The sequence below is a fragment of the Mus caroli genome, chromosome 1 (genome assembly GCF_900094665.2).
Source record: "Mus caroli chromosome 1, CAROLI_EIJ_v1.1, whole genome shotgun sequence".
In the NCBI taxonomy this organism is placed as follows: domain Eukaryota; kingdom Metazoa; phylum Chordata; class Mammalia; order Rodentia; family Muridae; genus Mus; species Mus caroli.
The window spans coordinates 127,291,783-127,297,782 of NC_034570.1; the positions used below are offsets into that span (position 1 = coordinate 127,291,783).

A 6,000-nucleotide genomic window follows, 5' to 3' on the forward strand; every position below is an offset into this window, starting at 1 on the left:
AAGTTTGTAATTGCTAGCACTTGGGAGGTTAGGGCAGGGGAATCAGATCTTGTGGCCAGTTTGTATTATACTGTCTTTTTAAAATAAGATTTATTGATTTATTTTATATATATAAGTACGCTATAGCTGTCTTCAGACACACTAGAAAAGAGCATCAGATCCCATTACAGATGGTTGGGAGCCACCATGTGGTTGATAGGATTTGAACTCAGGACCTCTGGAAGAGATGTTAGTGCTCTTAAGCACTGAGTCATCTCTCCAGGCCCATTATACTGTCTTTCTATTCTTTGTCTTTAAAAAAGTTGAAGCACTCAGGAGGCAGAGGCAGGCAGATCTCTCTATGGAGTTCCAGGAAAGTCAGGGTTACAGAGAGAGACCATGTCCCAAAAGAAAAAAAAAAAACGTTGGTAAATGGGTAAATTTTTTGTTATATATATTTTCCCATGATAAAAATTTTCTTTTAGCGTTTCAAGCACAATGATAAAGGAAAATATAATTGGCACCATCCCATCTGGGTTCAGGTATTGCAGATTATTGAAAAGGAAAAAGAAGACTTCTAGCATCATTTATCCCAGAATGCAAAGGTGGCTTTAGTGAAGGAGAGCAATGAAGCACAGCGCATGAGCAACATGAAGGGAGGAAAGACGTCACACGGTTCATGAAGAAAGGAGCATTTGGTACAATACAGCATCCTTTCACAATTTAAAAAAAAATTAGAAATTATAAATAAAAGTGAATCCTTACCAGATGATAAAAGGCAAATATGAGACGCCCATGGCTCGAATTATGTTAGATAGTGAAAGACATAAAGCTCTTCTCTAAGACAGAACAAGAGGGGGATGGATGCCTGCCGTCGCTGCGGCTACTCAGTGTACTGAAAGTTACAGCCCAAGCAATCGGGCTAGGAAGGAAAGCACCTACCTAAACCAAAGTGGAAGACGTAAAACTACCTTTATTCATAGCTGCTGTGGACTTAGATACAGAAGATTCCAAATTCACACACAAAAAACACTCCCGGGTAAATTCAGCAGGTTATAAGATCGGCATACAAACATACTGGCAGCGGACAATCCAGAAAGGAAATTAAGAAACAAATCCATTTAGGAAAGCTTTCAGAACATCACAGGACCGGCCATCAGAATAATAGTCCTTTGAAGTGGAAACATCTTGTTATTAACAGTCCTCGGTGAGGCACATGCATCAGTGCCCCTGATTTTTCATGCATATTAGTACATCTCATATTAAAATTAAATAGAGCAAATAGATTTGATGAGGGTGGTAGAGGGGGCTCCACAGGCCATGCATCAGAAGCCAAATCAGATCCATGAGCCTTTCAGATTGGTCTGGGTCATATCCATTCAGCCTCCCTTCTTGTCTCAGGAGTCACAGGAAGCTGGGAAGCAAACTCCCAGACTCCTTGGAGGAAACTCACTAAGCCTGAGTCAGCGGCAGCCTCCCTAGGAGATTAGGCCCAAGCAACTGAAAAGGGTGTTTCCACTTAAAAAGTTGGTAATGCTGTGTGTGTGTTTATTAAGAAGGAACTTTAAAAATAGAAAGAAAAGGGAACTAAAAATATTTTAAATTATTTCTCTGTGAGTGTGTAGATGAGTGTGTGTGTGTGAGTGTGTATGTGTGTATGTGTGTGTGTGTGTGAGTAAGGGACTAGGGGCCAGCAAGATGAAGTGTTTGCCAAGTATTGCCACACTTTTTAGATCCCAGTGTTCCACAGAAGAGCGGGTGGCTGGAGACAGTCTTTCTCCCCTCTTCCTGGGTTTCTGCTTCTCTCTTTCCCTGCTAACAGCTCAGGACTGTCTGCTGAGATCTGTGCATGCAAATACTGCAGACAAAGAGCTCTACCTACAAAGTGGCGATTTTATAAAGAGACCCAACTTCTCTAGAGAGAGGAGGCTTGAGCCCTGGGTGGGCTCTGCAGCACCACAGCTGTGTGGCCAGAAGCCCAGCCCTTCCTTCAGGAGGCCTGAATTCTGGGCTGAAGGGAAGGGAGAGGGGTTGGGCTGAGACACAGAGGTTCTTTTAAAATGCTAGCCTACGATAAACCCTGTAAAGAGTCAAAAGTACTTTAAAAGAGAGAGAAGTCACATCAACTAAAAAACAGAAGGATGAAAGATGAGCAGGCTTGAAAAGATGCGTCCATGTTTCCTGGGCCTCTTTCTTACTGGGCCAAGATGGCGCTCAGGACCGACCCGGCTGTATCTTGGTCGGGTGCACACTGCTTAGCATGCCCGAGGCCTTGGAGTTTGGAAGTTGTTCACATGAAGTTGAGGTAGGAGACAGACTAGGCAAGGTCAGGACAAATGGCATTTCCTCAGGCCAAGATGCACCAGGGCCACCAGATACCAAACCTAGACTCTCAAAGAATGCATAGCCTGCCATTTGCATGAAATGGAGGGTGGGCTCTGGCTGCCACGGAGATTTTCCTCCCAGCTTCATTAAGTTGGCAAATATTTATAAAGTGCTTACTATCTGTTGGTCAGATTGAGTGACAGGGAAAGGAAGGCTTGTGTGAGGATTCTCCCTTGACTAAAATCCAAAGCAGAATCAAAGGCCTGTGCCTCCCCCCACCCCCCGGGAGTTAAGACCAGCCCTCTGGGGACCTCAGATAAGCAACAGCCCCCTTACCTGGCAACCTTAGGTAAAGGCCCCTGGAGGCTCCCAAGGAGCTGGAAAAAAAAAAGTGTCTATTCTTCCAGCAGTTTCTCTCTTTCTGGATCAACTTTATGAACATGAGGCAAGGAAGGCAGAGAACTATCTGTTCTCGCATCCAAAGTCCACAGCACAGCAGGAAGGAGAAACTACAGGCTGACAGAGAATTTATCTAGAACCCTCCCCCGTGTAAAGCGCATCTCTGGAGACATCCCTATTGCTGCCGTTCCCTTCCCGGGGTAAAAAGATGCACCAACCAAAGCACGATGGAAACAGTAAGACGGAGGAATGGGTATCTTTGTCCTGAGGGAAGAAACCAAGGTCTCTGGAGTGACCGTCTGCGGAAGTCCCCCTACCGTGAGAGCGGTGCCAAAAGTCCAAGGATTTAAATAGGAGACAGTGCAAAAGTCTGTATGAGCCCACAGCCTTTGCGGGGAGAACTGGCCACAGGCTTCTTAGCATTGAATTTGAACCAGCCAATGGTATCCCAATGGCTGAAACAGGAAGCCAGATAAACAGTTTGTTATCAAGGGGGGGATCCAGCACTTCCCTTAAGCCGGCGCCAGCTGCACTCTCCGACCGACCTAACAAAGTCCCATTGAGTCACCAGCTGATTTTCCTGTGTTCAGCTCTGGGGGACAAGGGACTCTCTTTGCTGGATGGGCATCACTCTAGTGCACTGACCGAGCCACTCACCACTCAGGTCCGCCCCAGTTCCTTCCTGCCCTTTATGCCATCAGCAGATTTGGCCAGCTCTCTGTCCTATGGCCAGTTTGGGTAGAGTCTGAAGATTAAAAGGGACCGCAAAAAACCCAGGCACCGCACCCGCACCCTCAGGTGAGCCTCTCTCACACATTTTCACAGCTTCTCTTTTCTCCTCCCTCCTCTCTCCCTCCGCGATGCTCTTTCTGCTCCCAGACGACCTGGGCAAGCGCCAGAAGAAACAGCCTTGAAGAGGGCGCTTCTCAGCGTATCCCTCGTGCAGGGGGATGGTAGTGGTGGCGGGGCAGCGCACATTTTCTGGAAAAGCCTAGCCTGGTCACCTGCCCCAGCTGTTCTTTTAGCTCCTCCTGGGATGTTCGAAGAGTTAAGTAGCTGCTCCAGAGGGTGTGGTGTGGTGGTGGTTTGACTTGACTATGTATGTCAGGATCTCTCTCTCTCTCTCTCTCTCTCTCTCTCTCTCTCTCTCTNTGTGTGTGTGTGTGTGTGTGTGTGTGTGTGTGTGTGTGTGTGTGTGATAGCACAGTATTTAGTGCCTTTGATTGCAGGAACTTAGAGCACTTTAAATGGCAGGTATTTCTTAGGAAGGGAAACTGAAGCTCAGAGGGTTGGAGTTAGGTGGTCACATTGTCAACCCTAGAACAGCCGCAAGGTCCAGCCGCGGCGTAGGCACTCCAGCGAAGCCACTAGCATCCCGGTTATTATCCCGCGCTTCTCCTGCGCCAGCCCGCAGCCTCCCTCGGGCATCAGACTCTCCTCCCTCGGCTGACTCCATCCCCTCCAAGTGCAGAGCTCAGCGCCGCCGCCGTGCCCGCCCCGTGCGGGTCACTCACCGGAGCGCTTCAGATCCCGGGTTGTGGGTCTGCGCCGCCGCCGCGCAGAGTCGCGCATCGCCCGAGCAGCGCAGTGGCCGGCGTCCAGTCCTCGCGATCAGAAAGTTTCCCGGGGTTCCCGGGGCCCAGCCGGCTCCCCGCGCGAGTTTCAGCCGGCGCTGCGCGCTCCGGCCTCCAGCCTCTCACTAGGGCGGCCGCGGGCTCCCGCTCCACTACGAGAAGGAGGCGGCATCCTGAACAAAGTGCCGTCCCCCGGACCGGGCGGCCGGGGGCGGAGCCTGGTGACCCGCTGCCCTAGGCACACGCCGGCTGCCTCGGCGGAGGGCCGAGCCGGGAGCGCCCGCGGCTGGGGGTGGGCGGGAGGGGAGGCCCGGCTACGGATCGCCCTCGCTTTCCTCCCTGCACTGTGCCAGCTTAACCCGCAGAGGGGCGGAGGCATGGGTCCCTTCCAGACTTTGTCATTGGAAAGCTATTCCCGTAACCCTTTCCTGCGTTAGCCTTCCTGCCCCGCCTCCCCAGCCGGCCAGCCGCAGAAAGGCGGCTGCTGCGTGGCGGGGGCTACGCCGGGAGTTGTCAGGACAGGAAGCCTTAGCACAATTGAGCCTTTCCTTTACCGAAGGACCCGCCACCATCATTTCCAGGAGGGGTCCTCCGGCCCAAGTCCTCTAACTATCTCAGCTGTTCTAGAGAAAGGTGCAGATGGATCGATGAGAGTCCTAACCTGCTTCTGGAGCCGCCCATCCATTTCCGTCCACTTTGGAACCCGGCAAGGGTCATGCTATCTGATCTGGGACCCTTGGGTGAGAGGTAATGGGGAGTCCCGGAAGTTATCTAGCAAATAGTAGAGGTTTGGTTAGCCAATTTTGCCCACCTTTCTGATCCCCACGTGGCCCACCCTTCTTCCAGAGAAGTGGGAGGAGGAGGAAGAGAGGGGAAATGACCCTACCCACATCCTTGTGCAACTAGTGCTGAGACTGGAGTGAGCTTAAGGCGCCTGCCTCCTGACCTGGGGGCTTTCAGGCTGCAGCAAGCAAGCACACAGATAGAAACCAGGTGGACTGTGCTCCTAGCTCAGGCCCCAAAGCTCTGTATGAGAGGGAACACCTGCCACTAAGGACTCAGCACGTGAGGACTTACCTTCTCCCAGTTTCAGCCAACCATCAGGAAGACTGATTTATTTTCAAGGTGCCGGGGTTGGTGACTGGGAAAGAAAGCAAAATGCCAATGTCTGGGAATAGTCAGGATTAGAACCCTTGTCCACCTAGTCCCTCGGAGTCATAGGATAAGGGGAAGTGGACAGTAGACAGGGGCCTTCCCAGATAGTCAGGGAAATGGCTTTAATTATAGTATTTGTCCGAGAATGCACATTGTCCTTTGGAGGGATGAGAAGGCTGCAGATTAATGCCTGCGATGAGCCCCTTGCTCTAAAGGTGTGGGCACACACTCCAAGTCTGTGCTGCCACTGGATCTAAGGAGTTCTTTTACTTCTGGCTACCTCAGTTTTCTGCAATGGTAGGATTTGTCCTGTAATGTTGCCGAAAGGATTAAAGGGGGTAATGTAGGTGACATGCTGTGCCTGGCTATAGTACTTCCTCAATCAACAGTTTTAAGAGACTGCATTTAACTTAACATGCACCGGTTGGAATCCTCTTACTTTTCAGAGTCCCCACAGCCTGCATAGAGTAGCTGTCTTAGTCAGGGTTTCTATTCCTGCACAAACATCAGGACCAAGAAGCAAGTTGGGGAGGAAAGGGTTTATTCGGCTTACACTTCCATACTGCTG

General features: G+C 50.5%; 1 protein-coding gene across 2 annotated transcripts in view; it reads right to left on the reverse strand.

Moving 5' to 3' along the window:
- Nav1 (neuron navigator 1) overlaps positions 1 to 4,422 on the reverse strand; it is a 249,457-nt gene extending 245,035 nt beyond the window's left edge. For both annotated transcript variants that reach the window (XM_029481039.1, XM_029480839.1), the window contains exon 1: positions 4,218 to 4,422. The gene's annotated coding sequence lies outside the window, so the exon portion shown is untranslated. The remainder of the gene's footprint in view (positions 1 to 4,217) is intronic.
- Between the last annotated feature and the right edge of the window lie 1,578 nt (positions 4,423 to 6,000).